This window comes from Colius striatus, chromosome 6 (genome assembly GCF_028858725.1).
Source record: "Colius striatus isolate bColStr4 chromosome 6, bColStr4.1.hap1, whole genome shotgun sequence".
In the NCBI taxonomy this organism is placed as follows: domain Eukaryota; kingdom Metazoa; phylum Chordata; class Aves; order Coliiformes; family Coliidae; genus Colius; species Colius striatus.
The window spans coordinates 13,057,710-13,084,376 of record NC_084764.1 but is presented as its reverse complement, the minus strand read 5'-3'; positions in this window follow the sequence as shown (position 1 = coordinate 13,084,376).

The window sequence follows — 26,667 nt, the reverse complement described above, 5'->3', positions numbered from 1 at the left end:
GTAGGGCTGAGAGAGTAAATGGTAAATTAAGAATAATGTGAAACCTTTTTCTAAACATGATCTTCAAATCAGCTTGAAGAAGACCGTACTACTAGTCTTTTTCGAGTGCTTTGAGTTGTCAATAAGGTACCTCTGAGGTTCCAGCATTTTTACAAGTATAGAAGGAATTAAGAGCATCCAGTAGCCACTATGTCCTTGTACACAGGTTTGTGTACATTATATGCAAGAGATCTTACAAAATTAATAGCTATGCTAATAACAGATCTACCTTTATAATGACTTTTTTTTTTTTTTAATGTCCAGCAGTCAGCCTTGAGCTAAACAAGGTGGAAAAGAGACAAGACTAGAATTCATGGAAGAGGAAAAGGAAAAGCTTAGGTGAACGGAGAACATGAAATATCCAGGTCTTACCGGTTTTGGATTTTGCCAGAGCATTTCTTAGATAATTTGACATCCATGGGGTCCTCACTGCTCTCAGTGAATGCTCAGGCTGATCAATGCAGCTACTGTGCATCATTTTGTTGGTTCAAATATTAAAGATCTGTGGGATGGATTGAACAAGTCCAGTCTCAGTAATGATCCATGGAGATGTAAATATGCTGCCACTTGATGGAACATCTGTGGGTTTTAGTCATGGAAATTATAGGCAAATCATAGTTTATAGTTAAAAGCAATATCTTTTATCAGACCAGTGGGAAGAGTTAGAAAAAGAAAAGGTTTTGAGTAGACTTGAAGAGGATTTCTGCGTAGAGTCACAGAATCACAAAGTGAGCATGGCTAGCATGGCTCCTGCTCAGAGCATGGCTAGCTATGGGACTAGACCTGATTGCTCAGGCCTTTATCCAGTTGGATCTTGAAAGCCTCCAAGTCTGAAGACGATACAACTTCTCTGAGCAAGCTGTTGTTAATGTTTAACTGCTGTCATGGTTAAAAAAAGAGAAAAGATTTTTCCTTATATCCAATCAATATATCCTTTCAGTTTATTTGTTGTCTCGATACTCCTGCCATGCTGTGCTATGAAGAACCCTGGTTCCTTCTCAACATCCTTCTCAGAAGTACAGTCAGCCTGCTATTCCATCTCCCATGAAGACATATCTAAGTTGAAAAGTACCAGTTTCCTTAGCATCTCATCATAGGGTAAGTGTTCCAGCCTCCAACAATCTTGGTGACCCTCTGGGGACTTCATTTTGTCAAAGTCCTTCTTTTACTGGGGAGCCCAGAACTCGTCTAGGTCTAAAGTGCTGAGTAGAAGTGGTATAATCACTTCCCTTGATCTACTGGCTCTGTGCCTGTCAATACAGCCAAGGATGCTGATGGCCTTCTCTGCTGTCAGGGCACACTACTAGCCCATGTGCTACTTGCTGCAGGACAAAGACCCTCACCTCCTTTTCAGCAGTGCTGTTCCCCAAACAGTCAGTCCCCAGCCCATGTTGGTCCATTCCTTCCCATGTGCATTTCCATATGCATTCCTTCCCTATGCATTTGTCCTTGCTGAATTTCATAGAACTTCCTGTCAGTCCATTCCTCCAGCACCTCTAGATCTCTCTGGGTGGCAGCTCTTCCGTAAGTGTACTGAATTGTCTTCCCAATTTGATGTTGTCTGCAAACTTGAGGAAACTGCACTACGTTGCCTTTCCAAGACTGTTGATAACAGTGTTAAAAAGGACAGATCCCAGGATAAAGCCCTGTGCTACTTAATGCCAGCCTCCAGTTAGAGTACAACTGATACCCTTTAAGCCTAACCATTCAAACAGCTTTTTATTAGATGGGTACCTAGTTGTCCACTTATTCAGACCTCAGTGACCCAAACTGAATGCAAAAATATTGTAGGAAATGCAGTTGAAACCTTTACTAAACTTAAAAAATGGCAAAATCTGTAAATCTGTCTACTTTTCCCCTGTATTATGCTAGTTGGTCTAATAAAAGGCAGTTTCTTTACCTATAGAGCTTATCTTGAATGTGTCTTTCAGCCATTGCAGTTATGACAGTGTTACCGTGTAGAGATCCCCTTGAAGAATTGTGAAGTACAGAGTTAGGAGATTCATGTCTCATTGTGTAGATGGATGTCAATATTGCCTTTAACTAGAACACCAGATACAATTTCTTTCATAGCACCTCTGCTTCTATTCAGAGCATAATATGGATATGTAGTAGGGACAAATAAGGAGACATACTAGTAGGAGTTGTCATTTTCAACTGCTTTGGTTACCTAAGGTAGTCGTTAGGGAAAGATTATAGAGGTAAAATTGTGGTCTGGTGGCTGACCGAATATTCTTTTACCTGCAGAAATCTGACCATTCACTAGTGAAAATTAAATAGAAACACGTGCTTTGATCATGCTAATTAGTTTTTTTGAAAAAAATTCCTCATTGTCATATTTTGAGTACCACAACTTCTGTGGTCTTTTCCTTGTGCCTCTGCCCTCCCCTTTTAAAAGTGAAGAAAAATCTCACTGTACAAAGGTAGTTGATAATGTCTTTTCTTGACTTACAGCTCTGTTGATGAGAGTTTATCGAGTTGCTTAGTAATACTCTGAAAATAATTGCATTTACACTTATGAAAGTGTTCATATATCTCAGTAATGTACAGTACATGAGTGCATGATTTTGCAAACCAAATTAGAGGTTTCACATTCATTCCAAGAAATTTGACACTGATAGAATGGATATATGGATTAAGCAGTGCATACAGTGAGTATGCACACATTAACTGAGTTGCAGCAATTCCCTGACTGGGATTCTGAGAAGAGACAAATTCATCCCCCCTGCCCCCACAACTGGCCAAATTCATCTTCCCTTTTTCTTCTTTCCAAACAAATCTTACAAGATAAAGCTAGCCAGTCCAAGAACATGTAGACATTTCATAATTTTTAGTAACTTAATTTATCCTTCTATTTTCACTCTGGACTCCTTAAATTACTTAAAAGTCATTAAAGAGTCTAAAATTTACTTTTAGGGACAATACCTAACTTTATCGTAACTTTGTGCAGATAATGTGCAAACTACTGATTAGCAACAGTCTCGCACTGTCAGCTGTGTGTAACTGAAACTGTTAGATTTTTTTGTTATTTTTAATCTGGAAGGCTTTAAATAATAGAGGACTAAAATTAATGGTTCCAGTAAGAAGAGCAATGAACATGTATCTTGATAATATCTAAAAACATGAAGTCTGGTAAGTCAGAAAGTAGTACTTTAGCCTTAATTAAAGATTTTGATGTTTTCCTCTTTAGGAGAATGCTGAAATACAATAAGCACTGACCATCTGCCTATAAGGATGATCTGATTACCTTGCATTAATGTCCAGCTGTTTCAGAAATAGCACAGTGGGGCTATTCTGATAATGCAATATGCAGTGAAAGGTAATGGTATTGCTAACTGAAATCTGCGTTCTGTATCACTAAAACACATCTAATTCTGGCATCAAGGAAAGAGAAAAACTTTTATTTGCTATAACTGAGTCCAAGAGCATTGTCACCATAACTTCTATTTCCCTCCCATAGTCCACAGAAAAATAGTTTTCTTTCCTTTATGGTCTTTCAGAATTAATGTACCTGATCAGTTTTGATTCAAGTCATCAGGATGCATATAGAATCGTGGAATTGTTTCAGCTGGAAGAGACCTCTAAGATCATTTTGTCTAGCCTTTGTCCCAGCCCTATCGACCATTTCTCTTAAACATGTCCAGGGACGGTGACTCCATCACCTCCCTGGGCAGCCTGTTCCAATGCCTGACAACCCCTTCAGTGAAGAAATTTCTCCTCATGTCCAGCCTGAATCTCCTCTGACACAACCTGAGCCTATTTCCTCTTGTTCTACTGCTTGTTACTAGGGAGAACAGACCTTTGTAGAGATTGATAAGGTCTCCCCTCAGCCTTCTTTTCTCCAGGCTAAATAGCTCCAGATCCCTCAGTCATTCCTCATATGAGACATGCTCCAAATCTTTTACTAGCTTGGTAGCCTGCTTCTGGATCCTGTCCAGCACCTCAGTGTCATTCTTGCAGAGAGGGGCCTAAAACTGGACTCAGTGTTCGAGGTGTAGCCTCACCAAAGCCAAGTACAGGGGAATGATCACCTTCCTCCTCCTGCTGACAAGTGTTCCTGATACAGGTCAGGATGCCATTGGCCTTCTTGGCTACCTGGGCACACTGCTGGCTCCTTGTTCAGCAGACTGTCAATCAACACTCCCAGGTCCCTCTCTGCCTGGCAGCTTTCCAGCCACTTCTCCCCAAGCCTGTAGCGCTGCTGGGAGTTGTTGTGGCCTAAGTGCAGGACCCAGCACTTGCCTTATTGAAACTCATGGAATTGGCCTTTGCCCAGCTACTCAGCCTATCTAGATCTCTCTGTAAACCTTCCCAACCCTCAGGCAGAACAACATTTCCACCCAGCTTGGTGCCATCTGCAAACTTACTAAGGATGCACTTGATTGTCTCATCCAGACCATTAATAAAGATTTTAAACAGGAGTGATTCCCCTACTGAGCCCTGGGGGACACAATTTGTGACTGGCCACCAACTGGATTTAACTCCATTAACAACATCTCTTGTAATAGATGTGTACACACAATTTACCAATTAGTTTTGATAAGAATTGCACAAAAATGAACCTCCTTCCCTTCTTCCTCCCACTCTCTCTAAAACCCCAACCATGTTGCAACACTTTCTTTCTTAAAATGAGTTTTTATAAAATACAGATAGATAAGGTGAAAACCAGCTGGTACCCCAGAAATAGCTACTGCCCCGAAACAGTGAGACTTAAGATGCAGAAAAGCGTTACAATACTACAAAGAATGCTTCTTTTTGCTTCTCATAGTATCAAAGAATGGTGAGGGTTGGAAGGGACATCTAAAGATCATCTAATCCAATCCACCTGAGAAAGCAGGTCCACCTAGATCAGGAAGGTGTCCACAGGAACGTGTCCAGTTGGGTTTTAAAAGCCTCCAGAAGAGACTCCACACCTTCCCTGGGCAGCTTGTGCCAGGGCCCCCTCACCCTTACAGTTTTTCCTTGTGTTTAAATGGAACTTTTTGTGTTCCAGCTTATGCCTATTACTACTTGTCTTGTCACTGGTGACAACAGAAAAAAGTATTGTCCCATCCTCTTGACATACAATGTTAATGAAAGCTCCCTTTAGTCTTCTCTTAGCTAGACTAAATAGCCCTAGTTTCTGCAGCCTTTCCTCATAAGAAAAATGTTCCAGTCCCCTGATCATCTTGGTGGCCCTGCACTGGACTCTCTCTTGAGAAGCTCCCTGTCTCTCTTGAGCTGAGGAGCCCCAATCTGGACACAGGACTCCAGATGAGGCCTCACCAGGGCAGAGTAGAGGGGGAGGAGAACCTCTCTTGACCTGCTGGCCACACTCTTCTTGATGCATCCCAGAATACCATTGGCCTTCTTGGCCATGGGGGCACATTGCTGGCTCTTGTTTAGTTTGCTGTCTACCAGGACTCCCAGGTCTCTCTCCACAGAGCTGCTCTCCAGCCGGTTAACCCCCAGCCTGTACTGGTGCATGGGGTTGTTCCTTCAAAGGTGCAGGACTTCCCACTTGTCCTTGTTGAACCTCATGAGGTTCCTCTTTGCCCAACTTGCAAGCTGGTCTCCATCTGATGTAAAAGAACAAAACAGCTACTTAAACACGATGTAGATACTATCATCAAATCATCTTTTGTTAACATTTTCCAAAGATATAGTAATTAGCTACTTCCTTTAGAGGACACCAAACTGGGAGGACTGGCTGATTCACCAGAAGGCTATGCTGCCATTCAGCGGGATCTCAATCAGCTTAAATTTACTTAATTTCTGTTTAGCAAATAGCAGCTGAAATTACTGTGCTTCTTCAAGCTGGAAAGAAACGTAGACATGGTTTCCATGTGGGTTTTTTTTTGACAGAACTGCTTCAAAATTTCCAAACGGAGTGGGCAAAATTTAATTTTACTGCTGCAGTGCTCAAGGCCTGTATTAGTGATTTTGTCCGTGTTATTTGTAGTGACAAAGTCAGTGTTAGGGATTGTGTGAATAAGCAGGAGTGACAGTTGAGGTGAAGAGAAATAAGGAGTAATGGCAGGAGTTTCACAGGGTGTGAGTGTGGAGGAAGTGGTGTTTCTCTATAATTTCTTATCTCATCTGAAGGGTAGGAACCTTTTCCATGGGGATTTCACCCTGAAGACTAACGTGCTGATATGAACTGAACACTGGATTGATAAGTGGACATGATATGCTACATAGGCAAGTCCTATACTCCCCCCTCTTCTGAGGGATTGTGTTTCCTTTTGCATGGTTTTAAGGCAACTGCTCTTTTTCCTTCTCAACAGCTTTTACTTGTGTCTCTCTTTCTCTTGATATGCTCTTTACATGAGTGAGCTGGGGAAGAGAGGAAGTGAGAAGAGAAAGGAGGAAAATCATCTTCCCTCAGAACCATTCCAGCAGCTCACCGGAGCCCTTGATCCTGGAGGCTCAGAAGGAGGCAGAACAGGGCTAAGAACAAAGGCAGTGGCTGCCAAGGGCTTTCTGACTTCCATTGTTATTGGTACAAGAATTACCGGTAAGTTGACCATTATTTAAAAGGAAAATTAGTCTTAGTTGTGGGCTGAAAAACAGTAAGTTTGCCAGCAACATGTATGTGTGAAAGGAGAGATTAATCTTTCTAAGGACTCCATTTGTCTCTCGTGCTGCCTGGTTCTCAGTGAGTCTGTACACTTATGGCTTGACCTGGAGGTTGTTTGTTCCACTTGTATTGCAGAAGAAGGAGTGCTTGACAGAAGAATTTCTTTGATTTCTTCAACTGAACAGAACTGATATTTTGTAACATATTTGGAGCTAGTTAGAAAAAAATGCAAACTTTTGCAAAGTTGTTTGTAAGAATTGTTACACACAACAATACTTGGTTGAATTCCTACTTTGTCCTTGAAGAATATAATCGGGATAGGTCAATGCACTGGTAAGTCTCTATAGTTCTTAGGGTTACTAAGAATGAATAGAGAAAAGACCTTGAAGAGGCTGGTGACTGAAATTCCAGCAAAACAGTGCTTACACTCTTTATTGGACAGTACTTAACACTTATGTTGATACCATCAGACTTCTGCTTATGTGAAGGGAATGTAAAACCCATTCCTCAGTTTGTTGAATTTAATAGACACTTTACAATAAATTATGTTGGGGACAGGTTCTAGCGAGTGAATACAATAAAGAAAATTTTGAGTGATGACAGACCACCTTCATTTGTGGTCCGTTGTGGTTAGCTGTAAAATGAATATGGGGAAATACCAATCACTTAGATATACAATGATGCAAGTTTTCCTGAGCTCCTATGATCTTTTTCTTCTCCCAGTTTTATACCTCCTTACCTCCCCAGCTTTAAAGCAATGTGTATTGTTTGCCATTTTAAGGGACCACTTGGAATAGCAATATTGTCAAGTGTTCCTGTCACTTTTCTGTATTAAAAGCATTATCTATTGCTGGCTTCAATTTTAATCAGGAAGAGTAGCTATAGCACTACTGAAAAAAATATGATTGAGAATATCTACCAAAACCAACATTCAGTAACATATTGATAATCACATCATTTGAAAGTATTAGGCACCAATTCAGCAAACACATTAAAACCCACTTTTATTTTAAAACACCAAACAGGGACAGCCATGTGCTGAAAATTAATCTGATTTAAAAGAAATCTGTATTTGTTAGGACCTCCTCAAGGGGCAATATTAACTACATCGTTAGGTTCAGGAACTTAGTCTCTAATTTTAAGTGTTTTTGTAAACATCTAACTTAGAAAACAATGAACGATTTTCAAGACGTGCTGAGCACTTTTAGTGCTGTGTTTCTGGTAGTCAGGGTACAAGAGGGTTAGGTAAAGTATCAAAAACTTTTTGAAGCCTCAAATAGAAGTTTTTCTCAAAATTGTTAGTTCACAGCTTTTTATTTTGTCCTGTCAATCATCTGTAAGAACAGATTTAACAGTACCTTTCTTTAACACTTTTGAAAGCTTAGAAAACTGTGGTATAAACATGAACAGTGGTGTCTTATGACAACCTGAAAATAATAGAGTGGTGAAAGTTAGAAATTCTGTTTCTGTCTGAGAAGTGGTTGTTTGGGTGGGTTTTGTGTCTTCCTATTTACTTGCACTATTTTATCATTTCTTTGGAATTTTGAAAGTAAGGTTTTTAAATGTTTATTCAATATGACTCCCAGGTTAAAAAGAAGAAAAGAAAAAAAGTTGTGTGTTATTTCTTTGTCAAATACATTTTAAAATTTGAGTTTGAACTTAGTGGTACCTATCTTTAAAAGGTCAGAAAACAAAGAGGAGAAGGGAAAAACATTGTCAAATTGTGTGACTAATGAGTCAGAGCAACTGAACTAGTATTCTTAATGCAGATTGCTTTACATTGCTTTTAAGAGCATGCCAAATGCTACTGTTTTCAGTATCTGTTATGGAATGTTACTTAAGAATGTGGATAAAAAAGTTTAATGCATGATTCCATAGCAGAGGGAACTGACAAAAAAGAAGGAGAGTTGTGCTTAAAATGGTCATGTCAGATTCTACAATATTGAAATCACTGTTTTACAATTTTCAAACTATTTCTATTCAGATAGGAAGGATACTTAAGTGATTTTGCCTCAGTCTGTGGTTGTGGTAATGAAAAAAATGTTTAAACACTTTAAAAAAGAAGGTTCTATAGATCCTTAGCTTTTTTTTGCAGGATAGGTAGCAAAAAAGAGATGGTAGCACCCTTTAGGAATAATTGCTGATTGTCATTCAGAAGTTTATTCCACTTTTACCAAGCTTTTACGATTTTTCTTACACACAGTGTATTTATGCGCTGGTTACTGTGAATTCAGTTTGTCCCACCAGTGGGAAGCAATCACATTGACTGTACAACATTGTTCATTGCCATTAGAAGCTAGATGTACTAGACTGTTTCATTTTCATACAAATTTTCAAGGTTATGCTATGCTAATAGTTGTGGTGATGATGTTCAGGTAAACAAATCCAACTTTAATTGCCAGGGGCTTACTAGACTGTTCAGAAATGGCCTGCTTCTGTATGAAGTTGTTTCCTTGGAGTTGTGTAGATTGCAAAACATGTTTAGGTATACCACACAGGACTGAAAGAGCTATTTCATTGATTTTTTTTTTTTCATAGTTCAAGTTAATACTCAGACACATTTTCAAGCATTGTCCCACTCAGCACTATTTTCATCATTTACCTCATTCTCCTGTTCTTTGAGCTCCAGTCTCAGTGGTTTTGAAAACATCATGAATAAGAGGAAATTCAGGAGGTTACCCCAGCTATTTAACAAGCCTATGTCAATTGTGTGCTTTCTCTCTTTCATTTTACTGTCACCTGTCTATAGATCAGAACGTATTGCGTTTTGAGTGGGTTTTTTTTTCATTTTAGCTATAGTGCAAATATCTCCATTTTCATTTCTTTATATCTCATCTATCTCTTTGTCTTTCACAAAGAAAATTATTTCACTATTATTCAAGGTTCTCTTCAATTGGTTTATGAAATGTGTTTTAAAAAACAACAATAAAATTTTCCATCATACAGAGTCTTTTGACTGATTAAATTCCATGCTTTTTGCAAGCTTAATTATTTTAATCTTTTTAATACTTTAAAAGTTGCTTTAAAAAACCTTTTGATTTGAAGCTGTTTAACTTTGTTAAAACTTTGCCAATTGTATTTCTCTCTTCCATGGTCATATAGTAGTAATTTCTGATTTTCTCACTACTTTAATGTGGTTAATTGCACAGAATCTGGGGCAGGTAGAGAACTATCAACATTGTCATTTTACTAATGGACAACTGTTTTTCAAGAATGACATCACATTCCATTGAGTATTTTGTATTTCAAATTCTTTAGATGCAAGTTAAAATTCTTAGTACCTTGAGGGAACCATAGCTCCTTCCTCAATGCAGTGACCACCTAAAGCTCGGTTTCTGAACAGATTAGTAAGCCCCTAGCAATCAAAATTCACAGACTGTTTGCCTCTCTGGCTATGTTGCTTGAAAATCTTGATCTAAGGACTACTTAATATTAAATATAACAGAAATGAAACCTAACTTCTTCCAAAGAAAGTGTTCTGGTAGTTGTCAGTGTTAATGACTGTTATGTGCATTTCTTCTGCACACAAGATTATTTAGCTATTGAATAGATGAGAGTGAGAGCACTCTTCCCTTTTAAATAGCCTGCCTATAGCTTGGCATTGAAGATATTTTTCTGCTTAGGAGGTAAGATTTGTATTTCCACAGACAGCAGAAGGAATTGAGCCTGGGCATCTCATAGAAGCATATAATGAGTGCTAGAACAGTTGATGAGTGAGAGCACTTCTATGAGGGGTCCAAGCATCTGAGCCATTTAATTTAACTACATTATGAAAACAGAAGGGTTGACTTCCTTGCTCTTTGAACGGAATCTGTCTTGACGAGAGATTCTAGAACCTCAAATAAAAGAAGCATCTTACTTCAGCAAAGACTGCTTATGCGCCTCAGATGGTGTAACTTAAGATATGATCTATCAGAAGGAATTACTATTAACTGTATTCAGCTGCACTGACCTCAAAATGCAGCCTATTGTCAATCTGAGTAATTTAAGGTTCTGGATTCTGCTCCATGGCCAAACACCTCAAATGGCTTCTTACTGCTTATAACTTTAAACTCCGTTTCACTGGCTATGAACTGCATGACACGATCAAGGTCACAAAGAAAGCTGTGGAAGAGCAAAATACTGAATTCACATACCAAAAATCTGATGCTAATATCTTAACCAAGAGCCAGTTTTTCTCTCTCAAATATTTACTCCTAATCCAACAAACACATAAGAAGCATATGGTTGATTTATACTTCCATCTTTCTTTAATTACTTTGCAGTTATATTGCTACTGTTTCAAAGTACTACCCTCTTAAATATGTCATTGAAGCAATTGCGCAATCAGTGTTAATCTGTATTCATTACTATAGCAACCAGAATAAAAACATTTTCTAGCCCATGTCATGTCAAAAAGTCTTAGAGTTTCAGCTTCTCTCCTTCTGTTTTATGCTTAGGCTAAGTGAGTGTGTGTGACAATGGTAACTGTGTGCTTTGATTAAACTGAATGACACTAGAATCCTTGTTTTAACAAGGGAAATAAAATTTCTGGCCTGCTCAGCAGTACTAAAATAAAACATATATACCCTCTCTCCAGCTTCATTCACACATTCTTGGCAGGGTATCTCACCAGCTAGAAAGAGGAGCAGTGCTTGTAAAGGAGTAAGTACGTTCCAACATGAGACAGATCCTCAAACTGCGTACTCCAGTGTTAGAGGTCAAATCATTGTCTTGTCTGCACTGATATTTTTGGTTAGAATTTGCCTAATTGTAACATCTGAGATCACTAACACAGGTGTTCCCAATCATGAACATTGCTTCACCTCAATTTTCATCTCTTTCCTCCTTCCTTTAAATGCAGCAGTGAGGCTTTCTGCTTCTACTAGTTTCACCCTCTGAAGCACAGAGGAAATCTGACCAGTCTTGTGGCTAGTCATAAAGACATAATACCCAAAGACTGAAGGAGTGAGATTCACATACCATCCATGCATGAGCAGTTATTCTAGTTCATTATTTTATTATGAATTTACTGTCCATGTCTTTCCTCCTTTAAGCTCCAGTTCCTAATGCTGCATTGTTTCATGAGATTTGTTTTGTTGTTGAGTTTTTAATTAATAAGTTTCTCAGTACGGAGGAAAACTCACAAACCTAACCAAGGTCAGTGGGTGGTTCTGTTCACTTCAAAACTAAAGTAGTATGATTTCTATCACAAAAAATTTCTTGCTCTCAGGCTATGATCTGGTATCTACAGTTGTCCCCCTATTTTCACAACAATTTTATTACATTACCTTTAAGATCAATACCTTTAAATTACATCTTTGACACCAATACTTTATGTCCAGTTTTGCTGCCGTTTGCCAATAGGTTCAAAAGTTACCACTTGAACACATGTGCTGGCACCCATACACGCCCACTGATTGCAGAAGTTTCATTTCCTTAGGAAACTAGACTGAAAACAAGGGGCGAAAACAGAGAACTCAGAATTTTTGCTCCTGATCCAATATGCTATCCACATTCTAGCAAGTGAAAAGAATGAGTATTTATTTTCCCCTATAAGTTCCAAAGGTAAAAAAGTAGCTTAATCAGGCTTATCAGGCTTAAATGCAGGAAATCTCAATTCCTTTGTTTACTATTAGTTGCATAATTTTGGTAAGATTCTCATTGCCCATTTCCCCTTTTGCGTGTTTAGACAGAGTCAAGCAGAAGCAAGCATTTTGAACATCTTGAAAGTGCTTAGCATGCCAATGCCCATGAAAGACTCTGAAAATCAATTCAAATGCATAGTGCAGCATTCCTCTAGTTGATTATTGTGTAATTAGACAGAACAGGAACATCTGAGGACCAATACACCAGAAATAGAGCTGTTCACAGCTAACTTTTTGAAGTTTTCCTGCAGATTAGAGGGAGTTAGTTTCTCGACTCTGTGGACAATTTTAGGATGGCACATCTTTTACTGGATCATTTAAAAGCAGAAAAAAAATCAAATAAATTACTCCTTATGAAGAATTATTCTATATTACTAGTTTCTTCTGTTCTTAATGATTCCTCTTAAGGATTCTTCTTGTAAGCACTCATTTCTTTGGCTATAAAGAAAACACAAGGATCCCAAGATTGAATTACAGTCTTAGTTGCTATTTCTCCTTTTTCTAAATCGAGAATGAGAGCTGAATTAAGAAATTCTCTCTGGTTTTGATGTTTCTGGTGGTGCAAGTGCTGATAACTGTAGTAGACTTTTTTTTTTTAGATTGAGTTCAAAAGAACTATAAAAGCCTGGCTTGCTCAGTACCTTTCTGTAAACAGACCAAGGGATGGGTTCTATGATAAGACAGTAAGCACGCACCACACCCTAGATTCAGTTACATCAGGAAAAAATGACAGATTTTCATTCACACTGCCTTTCTGAGGTGCTGCTTACCTATGCTTTTCTTTTTTTCAGCCCAGAATAAAATAATGTATTTATGCCTCTAGTTTAACAGCTATAAAGAAAGAGTTCTGAACTGTTAAAAAACCATCCTTGGTTTTTTAAACATCATAACTAATGTAGTCTCATTTTGCATGAAAAATGTGTGCTGTTCTTTGGACTAATGTAACAGTGATCCCACAAAGCCTGTGCAAATCATGAAAAGCAGTTAGTGAAACTTGAGCTCAGTTTGGATTAGAAGTCCATCATTCTCAGTTTATGTTATATCAGTAACAAGTTTTATATTGACAGAGCCACCTTTTTCCTCCAATTACTTTTACATCTGCTTCTACTTATGTACAGTGTGTTTAAAAAGGCATATTTCTCCTTCATGTGCTATTTCAGGAATTTCCAAAGTTCAGTAAGTTCTAATTAATTTTTCTACCTGATTGAGAACTAATCAGAACTTGTTTCTGATTCATAAAAGGAATTTTAAGAAAAAAAACTTTGTCAAGGTGTAACATTCACAGCATCAATTAATGTCTAAGTACTAAAAAGAAATCTTTAAACTGGCATAAACTGATGCTCTATGCAAATTAGCATTAAACCCAATAGCAATGAGTACAGATTAAGCTGATGAGTAGAGGTTGGAATAGTAAAGAGAAGCAAATATGTTGTCTGTGCTAGGAATGAGAGAATTGTCATTCTAGAATACATCAATACTCTTTCAACCTTGAATGTTGCATTTATATAATACATTGAATACTTCAAGCAAGATTTTTTTAAAAATAGTGCATTTTTTACTTAAGCAAACATTTTCACTGTGTATTGTTGTAGACTTTATTATAGGCTATTCTGTACCCAGACTTGTGCTTAGGAACAAATCCCAGGCAGTTAGGGTTCAATCTTGTAAGGAATGCAACAGTATTGTCATGAAAGAAATTTTACTTTGGGTTTTAATTCTATTTCCACTATTTTTTTTCTTTTTTCAAATGCCTTGTGACAATCTTTGAAGCAGCCCACTGTGCCAATTGTGTGCAGTAACTACAGAACACTGTTAAAAAAAAAATGGGTAATGCCTCTGTGTATTCAAATCAGAGATGAAGCATCAGGAAATGCATCAGGAAAGGCATATGAAATACACTGCATGGATGTTTTCTGTAACTTAGATATATGACACTTGTATCCACACAGCTGTATGTGGAGTAGAGAAGACTCTTTTTCAGGTTTGGGGTGGGATAAGATAGTATGATGTATGCTTTTATAAAAAATCTTTACTACTGATGTAAGCAAAGTTGCTATTTAAAAAGCTTCAGATGATAAAGGAAATGATGACAACATAGAAAATATTTTATACTGTTGTTTTGAAAAAAAACCAGCACAGTTATTTATCCTTTCTAATCATCCTATTTATGAACAAAATTAATTTACCAAGCTTGATACATTTATGAAATCTATCTTGTAGCTTACTGATTCTGCCATTCATTAGACATTCATTATTAGACTTACTACATCTCTTAAAATGACTCATGCACTTCTACGTAGAATTTCAATAACATCATGGTTGCTAGGGTACATGTGGTCACTGACATATAATGCGTCTGTTAGGGTTTTTTTTAAGTATATAATGAACAAATCTGTATGTTTTTTTATCAATAAATGTTTCTGGCAGTAGTTAATGATACAAAACAACATGACATTTTATGCCTTCCAGAACATACTGAGTTGTATTGTACACAACCCCTAACTGATACATATGACACTTTTTTCCCCCCCACATTTGAGTAAAAAATGTTTGATTTCTGCCATATGCATATGATACAACAGTTTCCTGGGTGATTTTCCTTGACTTAGTTTTTTTTGCACTATCTCACTCTGTCAATGTTGTTGCCTGCCTATAATCATATTTTGTCCTTGTTTCAAGGTTCTCCTAGCCTTTTCCAAGGACAAAAACATTGCCTCAAATGTGCATATGGCTTTTGATGTATGCTTCTGTGTCTTCATCTTAGAACTACAGGCCTTTTTATACACGTGTCTGTTCTGTATTAAATGCGTTCTTTCATAGAGTAGGGAAACTTGCAGATGGTGCCACTCCTCCATTAGTCCAGCCTTCTCCAGAATTTATGCTCCTGGATAGTGGGTTTTAAAATCAGAGCTGTCTCTGCAATGCTGCTATTCAATGTTAAGTTGTGTCCTGAAATAACTCTGCTAAAAGAACACTAAAAGTGCAAAGTAATGGGGCTGGAGTATGTGGGGACCAGATACTGCCTATAAAACTAGAGGTGGGTTAAATAAATTATTTTTGGTTCTTATGCAAAATTAAAACAATCAGAAAGTATATTAATTTTATGTTAATACAAAAGACTTTTTTTTCCTCAAAATGTGCTTTTCTTAGTTGAGATTCACAAAAAATGCTTCATTGTGATTCATTAAGAATTTTATTCATTTATTTTTTGTAACATTTTGGTCTTAAATTGTTTTTATTTAGATTAGTAATGAAACAAAGCATGATTTTTCAAAATGGAAAATTAAAAAAAAATGTATAACATATGAAATATATTTTTATATATTTATGAAATGGAAAATGTTCCCTTATTAATAGCAAACCCCTAGAGTTTAATACTCCATAGCTCTTATTCTTCTGTATCAGATTCAACTAGATTCTGCAAATAGTGTTAGCACAGTAGAAAAAGCCATTTTTTTATTTTAAAAATGCCCTAGATTTATATAAATCCTTACTTTAGTCTCTAGCTAAACATGTATCATTAGATAGTCTTTACCTAAATAACAACATTTTCTTTCTGTAGGATATCTGACTAATGACAATGCATTCAGTGCACATGATAATGCTTACTAATTACTGAAAGCACTATGTTGCGAGGGAGGAAACTAGCTAAAAGGAAGAAACAAGTGGCATTGAAAGGGAAAGTGCTGTTATGAGACTGTGATTACTAGGGCTCTTCAAGGGTCAGTCTTTAAACAGTTCTTGTTTAATCATTTCATTAATATGCTTAATATGGATATACAAGAGTGTGATAGTTGATTTTGCTCATAGTAAAAAATACATCTATAGTTAACACAGAAGACTGCAATATCCAGAAAGATCTGGATGACTGTGAGGGCTGGAATAATACACAAAGGAAAAATTTAATGGTATGAATTGTAAGTACTCTTCATGACTAATACCAAAAGTTTCTGTAATTTGTGAGCTCACTGACTGGAAACAGCTGTGGTGGGAACAACTGTAGTGAGTAGTTGATCACAGAATGATTTATGAGCCACCAGTGTGGTCTGGCTGTAGAAGAGGCAAGTGTACTAGATGACATTGGTTACAGTAGTGTTGGAAAGCAGTTGTTATTTGACGTGCAGGACCTATCTCATCTGCAGTAGCTCTTGGCATCCCAGCTCAAGAAAAACAAAATCAGAGTGAAACAAATGTTATGGAAGGAGGTGCTCAATTTCTCTGCTGTATTTCGATCTGTCACAAAATATTTGTTCATTTAGCTGAATGTATAAAATTTCATCTAAAGGAAAAACATGATCACAAGAACAGATAGAAACTTCCCATGAATTAATTCATATTGAGCTTTAGAAATTTGGGGCAAAATGGTCAGTAAAATCGGCAGATGGCGGGGCTATGGCTTCTCCTATTATGGGCAAGCAATTCAATAATCCTTAGACAGATTTGGAACATTTAGGAAAAGGATTAGATTATGTGGTTAGTTGCAATTGCAGGAAATCAGATTTAGTTACCTATAGCATAATTTAGGTCTGATAGTTGTATGGTCATATGAATGGTTTGCTATTTTCTACAGTATATTGCTTCATGAATTATTTAGTTTCTTGCAGTCTACACTAAATACAGAATACTTAGCTTCCATTTTGCAATTTCCATTGTTATTACCTAATTAATTTTGGTAAAGACTGAAAGAAAATCCTTTATGTTATTTCTACAGAATATCGAAGTACTGAGAATAAAACTCAAGCAATTAAATCAACTAATGCTGTCCCATCTAAGATACTTATAATCTGGTTTTCCAAGTACTTAGGAACTTATATTAAAATCATACTTATCACTAACTTACTGAGGAACCTCAGCTCTGCTGCAAGTCGGATCACAAATGTCTTTTTTCTTCTGTCTTGAGTGATACTTAAGATTGAGCAACTATATGTAAGAGGCGATTTAATAGAAAATCCTCCATTATGTCCTATAACATTAGTTTAAACTGTAGCAAAAGACCATATTTCTTTTCATCTGATTTGTCTCTAACAAGTAGAGATATTTATCTAAGTAATGTTTTATGTCATGGTGACTTCTAAGGGTTGAAACTGAAATGGTGCCGATATATAACTTGGGCAAAGGTTGTAACTAGACAACATAGTTGAATTATTGCAGTATGTTAGCTGTTGTACTACTCACTGCTGCTATCCCCCTGAGATTCAGTTTAGAAGATAGCCTCCAAAGGCTCTAATTCCTCTTAAACAGTGCTTCAGTGATAAGGCATTGTTGATTTCCCATGGACATTCATTACTCCAGTGCTGCAGTTCACATCCCCTAACTCATACCTGTGGGACTCTGTTCTGAACTAAGCCAGACAATTCATTTGCCTTATTTGTGCATGTTTTGTTTGTAACATAAATCACTTAAGTCTTTCAGTTCACATAATGGCTCTGGCTTAATCTAGAAGGGAGATATGACCTACTGCATGAGTCCAGGAACAATCAACCTGAATAGCTCCGCAAGCCACAGCATCGCAAAACAATGACTTCTAGGTATGTCTGTATTGGACATTAGATGTGTGACCATTGCTTGGGTAGACAAAAGAGTTCAACTGTGAATTACTGTTTGGTAAAAGTGGCTGTAGTTATTACACAATTATGAGATGAAACAAGTTTTAATCGGGGCAGACAAATCCATACCATCATCTTGGTGAATTTAATAAAGCATGAAAAGATTGATTATATCGACTGGTACTGCGCATAGGTTGATCCTATTGCTTAATCTTCTCAGTCTACAGAAGTCTAGAATGTAATTTAACATAGACAATACAATGTATTTTCTCTTGATTTTACTTTAAGAGATGGTTCCATTGTGGTAGCTGAAATTTACAGAAATACCTAACTAGTGGCACATAGTGGCATGAAATATTTCACAGAATTGCAGCCCAAATAGTTGCAGTTTGCTAGTTAAAAACAAGTAAAAGTGGTTCTTATTGTGGAAAAATATAATAATTACAGCACTTAAAAAATACTAACCCCATAAGTATTGCACTTACTGCTCTACCTGAAAAAAAAACGAAAACTAAAAAGGCGGGAATGTTGTTTTTAAGCTGTGGTTTTACTCTGCCCTTAGGAGCTCTGCTTTGAATTTGACACAGCCTATATAAGCATTTCTAAAAACTGTGATACTATAGGTGTTTTTTAAAATGTGCTTCTGGGAAGTCTTTGTGCCTTTCAGGTAGTAATTTTGTAAAAGCTGACAAAAAAGAGCACATCACCAGATACTAGTTTCTTCTTCAACTTTCTTTCTCAGTCATGTTCAAGTAGTTTCTATTTAGTCAGAATTCCTGAACACTCAGACTTGAACTTTTCTCACACTATAAGGTGCTGCAGGTTGCACAGGTGCATTTGAGAAGTTTTCTGTCAGACATTTATTGAAGTCTTGGATTTAAGCCAGAATTTGTATGTTCATGAACTTTATCTTACAATATTCTATCAAGTTCACCTGCCATACACTTTAACCAAGGGAGTCATTCTGCTTTTGATAACGTTCCTTTCAAAGTGAAAGTAAAAACTGGAAATGTTAGCAGGTGGTTTATTTTCCTTTTTGCCTATGCTTCTCATAGGTATCACGTAAGGCAAGTGCCCAAGTTTTTGTTTTACCTAGTGGGGAACAGTGAGTGGTAAGTTGAAGGTTAAACCTTCAAGTTACTTTAATTGTGGAAACTGGGAATGGCTACTTAAAAATGAATCCATGTTGCAATAGTATTTTGTTTATTCAAATTTTGCTCATCAACTTACTTGTTAACTCAACTGTGGTCTTACGATGAGTCTGAAAAAAGCACGACAGATGGATTTCAAATGAGTTAATTAACCTAAACTAACCTAACTTTAATGTAAATGCTACATGCTACAACACTGTGACATCTAGAAGTCTTTAGTACCTTTATAGCCTAGGTTTGTGCTTTTTTTTTGTAGTTTGAAAATAGGGAAAATTTAGAAACAAATGAAAAAAGACGGGAAATAGATATTGAAACATGAATTCTCAAAGAATAACAGCTGAAGTATCATTCCAGGCTTTGGTGGAAAAGAACATCAGCTGTATTTCAAATAGTAAATCCATAGTATGAACACATAGCTTCTTTTGCTCTCCTTATAGCTAAAAGTAAAGACAAGGCTCCCCAATAAGAAAAACGCTGTGATAAATTTACATTTCTTTAACTCTACCTTTCTGTTTGTATTGCATGAAACACCTGACAAATAAGACTAGACATTTTTTAATGAAATTCTGCAACTGAGGATTATATTTAATTTATTGAATAAATTAGTTGAGAGAAAGGAGGTAGTAAAGTTCAGGCTGCATGCATCACTGAGTAGAGAAGACAAAACCAGATTTCTTATTGAAAACATTTCCAGGCATTGGTTCACTTAAGGCAAAATATATCCTGTTAGAAATATTGCTTTGATTTGTCTTCTTTTCTTCCATGCTCTCCCTCTCCTCTCAGAGTAGTAATTTATTTGCTATCTTTTAAAAAGTCACAAATGTGCCCCTTGTTAATGAACAAATAAATTATGCACTGTTTAAAGAACAGATGGAAATAACATCACAGTAGAGGAGAAAGAAGGAGCTACATGGCCTTTCTGCTGAGGTGATATGTCATGTGTGCTTAGTGAGAGACTACAACTTTCTTACCCTAAGTCTGAACAGTTATATACCTTGTATTCTCCATGATTCACTGGTTACTTTAAATTTGGCCACCTAAGCACATAAGCAATACTTTTAATTTAAAAATTCAATTAAAAATTCAGCTTCGAACTCTAGCCTAATATTTAGAATAACTATCTGTATTCTGATTTCCATGCCAATCTATACACAAGCATTCAGGTGAAAGACCAGGGATATAGACCTCTATATTGCTCTTGAGTGAACACCATAACCAATTACTGAGTGTATGAGATAATGCACAGGCCTGAATATTGTTTTACTTCAAGGTGTCAAAAACTGAGACAAGATGATACATCCTCCTCTTCTGATCCGCTTTCAGTCTCACAAGAAAAATGTAATGTATGTATTTGTGACTGGAAAAAAAGCCCTTTTAGTGAGAGCCTGAGTTGTCTTCATTCAATATTTAATTATATATTCAAGAGACGATCTCCACTACATACCTTTCAGCAGCAGTGAGAAAGAGTAATGATTTTGTAGAAGCAATATTCAGAGATTAACATAGATAAGTACATAAAGTGTCAGATGTTATCAGCAGTGGTTTTGAACTTTGTAATATTTGATTAAAGAAAGAGTTATGTCACTCCACATTGACCCAAAGAAGAATACATATCATTAGGCTCTGAAGAGATCTCAAATAGATATTCTCTTTATGGTCTGATTCTGTGTTGGAACTAATATGGAAAGAGAGGAAAAGAACAAAAAGTTCTATTAGGAAACATTAAAGACCATCAGACAAAGAGCTTTTGAAAAGGAGACAGTAGCGTGTGGCAAATGATCAGGCACTGCTGTAAAGAGAAGAATAACATTCAGCTATTAAATGGAACTGACTATATTTTCAAAGCCATAGAACATTCAAAATGTATATAACTTGCCTGGGAGCTGCTTTCTCTTTAATTAAAACCTATTTTTAAAAACATTTACTGTTTCTCTGAATTAATTTATTGTTGTAAATAGAAAATAATATTTCGTGTTCACATATTACATGTAAGTAATGTCTGCTTGTTCTAGGCTGAAAAAATATAGAGATGGAAAGAGTTCAGCAGGTCTATCATTTTAATGGACTTTAATGTTTTTGAGTAAAAGCACCAGAAACTCCATGTGGCTTAGTAAATAAGAGAACATTTTAATTAAATGGAAACATTCGTTGACAAAAGAATGACCACTTTTAGTCATAGCACTTTCATGAGGTCATTTTGCATTTAAAAATTAGGCTATTTAGCACTGAGATGTTTCAAAAAATAGCCTCATTTTAAAAAACTTTTTTTTTCAGCTATTAACTAATAGTGTCTTTACTAACACTGGAGATATTAATTTTTAACCTCATTTACTCTGGATTCCATGCTTTCTGAGTCCAGTATTTGAATTTATTCCTCAACTACTAATGCAATTAATTGTAGCTGTGCATTAACCTATTTTTAACACATCAAGTTCATAGTACAAGATATTAAGAACTCCAACAAGCGATGATATGCTTTACATAAAACTTTACATGCCTGATTAGATTTTGTAACTTTGTAACTGCACTTTCTAAAGAGCTTATAGGAATGGTGACCCTAATAGACTCTTCACTTCCTTTTGAAATGTACCTTGCTTTTTACCCTTTGCATCATGCTACGATTATTTCAGTTAAGAGAAACTGTTGGGCCACATTCTCTTTTATGTATTGCAATACTGGATGACTGGATAAAGTTGTACTCTTACTTGCTTACTAGAGAAAGCATTTCTAAAGAGAAGTATGAGCATCTCAAAATTAGTCCAGATTTAAAATAAAGTTTCAATTTGAAAGAGTTTTAATGTAGGTTCAGATTGACACTTTGCATTTTAGGCCTTTTTCAGTACTTAAAAATTTGCCATGTAGTCAGTATGTTCTCAGAGAGACCATTTTTAGCATAAAGCAGAGGTCCAAGTCATTGACTAGAGTTAATATCATGTCCTTTTAGAAGGCTGTGTCTTCATCTCATCTTCACCTTGAAAAAAAAGCAAGGAAAGAGTTGGACAAACAATATGGAAACAGGAGCCACAACTGTGTTGGCCATGGCACATAGAGCAATGCTGGCAAAATCCTGTTTGACTTGGAAGAAAATGCCAGGTTCAATATATCTTAAGCCAATGTGTGTTTTCAGAACTTGGCTGATTCATGAAACTTGAAATAGTTTGCATTAGCCTTTTTGTTTAAAGCAGAAACAGCTACAGTGTTTCTTGTCATAGCCTGTATTAACTATCTCCATGCATGTTACATACAAGAGTATGAACACTTTGCTATTCACTTAACATATGTATCTTCTTTACTGAGAGCTTGTTCTGCAATATGTATGCAATGTATGTAACATCATAAAGTAGCAAAATATGTATCCAGATTTTAAAAAGTTTATACTTTTCTGCCTTTCTTGCCCTCAGATTATAAAAATATAGGGAGGAACTTAGAGCTATCTTGGATACACTTACTTGTGCAGCAGTTTTAGTTCCTGAGAGCAAAAATGGACACCGTGTCTTTATTGCTAGCTCTCAAAGGATGTGTTCATGTCTTTGTGTATAATTAACTCCAGTGTGAAGAAGTCTTGAGAAGAAAAAGGCTTGGTTATCTTGTTAGACTTGTGGTTCAGCAGAGTAGAGGGTAATGAGGTAGAAGAGAGGGTTTTGCACTTAGTCATAAGTGGTGCTAGAGGCAACTAAAATCATTAGTATAGACTGGTTGTGTGTGGGATTCCATTACCAGTAGACAAGGAGAGATTTGCAACCCAAAAGTGGTTTCAGATAAATATTGCAGGCTGGAAATTCCATTCTCTCTCAAGCTCTGGACCTAGGGGCTCATTTCCCATTAGGGAACAAGAGAGAAGAAGAAAAAATAATTTCTGTGCAGAGAAAGAGAACCTATCCACCAAATGATATAACTAGACATAGAAATGAATGAAATTTGTGATGTAAGAGTGGAACTTATTTTTCTTTCAGTTATTTGGTAATTTACAGTGTCTAGCAAGTCAACTTTGTCATCAAATGCTCATGAAAGTTCAGCATAAACACTTATACATATTTAAGGAAATCAATTGAGTTAGTGTCTATATAACTTGAAAAACAAGTTAGAAATAAAATTAGATTACTTACCTGTCTTTTACTGTTATCTCTGTGGTTTTACCTCATGTAATTTTGATGTTTGTTTCTTCTCTGTTGTTGTATGAAGTACAACACAATTGGTAGGACTCACTGGACTAAAGTATATATGATAGGACTTGATATATCTGTTTTTTCAGCAGGTAATACATATCAAAACAAAGAAAACCTTTTTCACCTTACATTTTTGGTGGTAGTTAACTAAAAATAAAGACAAGTATCTATTTAAGTTGCAAGCTAATTTTAATAGGATGCTGTTTCTTATGAAATGGGGATTAAAAATCCTCTTTAATTAAAGAAGAAAAGAATACAAATAAACTAATACTTATAAAGCTCTGATCCTGTAACGATAACATGCATTGGTTGCTTTATTTGAATTATTTGACTAAATACAAAATTGGTAATTGTAAGGATATACAAAACTAAATCTCCACCTCAAAAATGCATTAAACTACATCTTCACTGCAGCAGAAGAACAGATGCAATGATGTTGATACAAAGATATTTGCACAAAAATATATTGTTTATTATAATACTGTACAGGTTGAATTGACTTCATAAAGAATTTTTGGACCCCTACTGGAAATGGCTAACCTTATAAAATAGCAAAAGGTTTGAAATGCTCTGCCTTCTTACCATAAGATACTCAAGGCAGAGGCCTTCCTTATTCATGGATACAGGTTTTGTTTGGAAAATGAAGCAGAATTATGGCAGAATGCTGACTTAATGACAGAACCCAGAGAGTGGTGATCAATGGCATGGAATTGAGTTGGAGGCCTGCGGCCAGTGGAGTCCCACAGGGATTGGTTCTAGGGCCAGTCTTGTTCAACATCTTCATCAACAACCTGGATGAGGGAACAGAGTGTACCCTCAGCAAGTTTGCTGATGACACCAAACTGGGAGGACTGGCTGATTCCCCAGAATGCTGTGCTGCCATTCACCAGCGATCTTGACTGGCTTGAGAGTTGGGCAGAGAGGAGCCTCATGAGGTTCAAAAGGACAAGTGCAGAGTCCTGCATCTAGGGAGGAACAATCCAATGCACCATTAAGTGTAAATTGTGTGATATTTTAAACTTTTAGAAAGAAAGCTGCTATAAAAAGTACATAAGGAATTCACTTGCTATAATGAAACCTTCATGAGAAGAAAACATTTGTCTACAGTTATTTCAAGATTTTATGAGTTCTATTTAGCTTAAATTGGAATGCTTATATATGTATGTATAAAAATATGTATAAATTGAAAGAAAGACATTTAGATGGTATTTTATTTTGCCTTAGACCACTTAGAACACTACAAACCCAGAAGGATTTTAACAGAGTTGCTGTTGATTCACAAGTTAATTAGGCTCATTATCAATAAGAAAATGAGAGAGTGCTGATAATGATGGATGAGAAATGTTTTCATATCCACAGCCACAAGTTTCAAACATCTTTAAATGGATTAAATCAGAGTATTTAAAACTTTAATTCTACATCTGGACTGGTTATTCTTAGTAACGACTGTTGCTGTGCATCAGGTCCTAGATATTCTGTGATAATGTCAAAATGGCATTTAAATTCTAACAGCTGCTAAAACCCCACAGCCCTTCTTTTAATTATTAAGTACTATTTATGATATCCATGTAACTTAGTGGGCCAGAACAAGGTGGTAGAAACTAAACTATAACACTTTGACTATGCTGTCAGTGAGATCATTTTTGGCACCTGAAGCACTATAACACCTTTTCTTCTTTTCTGTGTTCACCCTTTCCCTTGGCTGGCCATATAATAGAGTCTTGTGAAGCAGTAATGTCCCTTGATCATGGGTCTGTATTTCAGAGGTGTAGCAAATGAAGCATGGATGGATCAAAAGCAAGGACCAGCAAGCTGCAGAATTACTTCTGCTTGGCTTCCTGAGCTCAAGAGGTTCACATATAGAGAGGTTTCAAAAATGCAGGGTAGAGGAGAGAGAGGCAGCTTGACAGAGACACGGGACTGACTTCAGGCCCTGGCATGAAGTAAAATTCCTGGGAATTAGATTAAGATGCCTTTAATGTGGAAGGTCAGAAGATCTGGGTTTAAGAGCATACAATCATGCTTCAGAAATGAAACCCAGTGTGACATGGGCCTAGCAGCACTGTACACAGTATTGCCTAAATACTTTTAGAGCCTGAATATCTAGGATAATGAAGCTGTTTTCTGAAAATGTAATTTTCAGAAATGTAATGTAAGCATAAGCTATTTTCATTTATGAATTGTAACCATTTTAATGGAAAAATTTCTGTTTAAATAGCATGTTAAAAACACAGAACATTTGGCTTTGAAAAATGAGTAGAAAACCAGGAGATCTCATCACCAGACAGTGAATAATTAAATATCAGTGAATACATTTTTATTTTTAAAAAATCACAAACCCGATTGGCTAAGTACCACAAGTTACCTGTTGCTGTCTTCAAGTTGTTCTTTTCACTGTCAGTCAGGTAACAGACATTATCCTGGCACCTTGGGTTTGAATCTTGGTAACTGCCTTAATGGGAAGGTTTTTAATTTTTCAGAAGAGCAGCAGGTGGAAAGTGGCTTGGTAAAGATGACAGTTGACTGAGAAAAAGCAGCCTGCCTACTCTTTACCCAAATATCTGCTCTTTGGAGCAGCTGAAACTGAAAATTTTGATACTAAAGGATGCAGCTTGCTTTACTTCATTCTATATCATCACATCCAGCAGTATTAACAAAATACATCAACCAGTATAACGTCTTCACAGAACATGCAAAAAGTTTACAATCTGCTCTGTATCAGATACGCTTTAATGCAGTAACTGCTGAAAGTGGAGGACCTCTCAAAACTTACCTTTTGTTCTGCAATTAGCTCATGGTTTCTCAAGCAGGAAATCAGCTTCAGGGGTGGTGGTTTTTCTGCAGCTCACATAACCAATGTAGGAATTGTTTGATCTTTGCAGTTTTTTTAAAATGAGTAGTTTTGTGCAGAGTCAATAGAGAGAGTTAAGTATCTCCCTAGCTACCTGAAAATATCAGAAAGCTGTGAGAAAATGGATGCAGAAATTACTGAAATGAGAATTTCCTCATGGTCCCGTAATATTTTTTATTCTACATTTAGCTGTCTTGAGAGCTTGTATATTTATGAAAGATTGAAACCAAATGGAAGAAATAATGTGCTTATGCAACCTTATTCTAATAACTGTTTCCTCTAAAATATGAGGAAGGGGAGTTTTGCTTGTTTGAGGATTACACAATGTAGGTTATTTAAAGAAATATCTGACTGGTAAAGAGAAATTAATTTAAAAAGGGGAAGAGCCATCCTGTAGCTATTACTGCAATAACTACTGGAACGGGTGGATATCAGTCTTCAATTCCTGGCAAAATCACCACTGAGAGCATGTGCAATTCATAGACTGTTTTTATGGGAAATGTTTCATTTTCATTTTTCCTTTCTGCCAAAACCAGCTACAAATCGCACAATCTGAAAAGACCAGTGTTTCTTTATTTGTCTGTATTCCTTTGTATTTTTTTTTTAATTTTTAAAAGAAACGTGGATTATAAACATCTGCTTGATGGAATACAGTGCTCTCAAGATACTGTGGCAATTTAAAAGTAAAGGAAAATTGGATGTAGCGTGGGAAGCTAAGATGACATGTA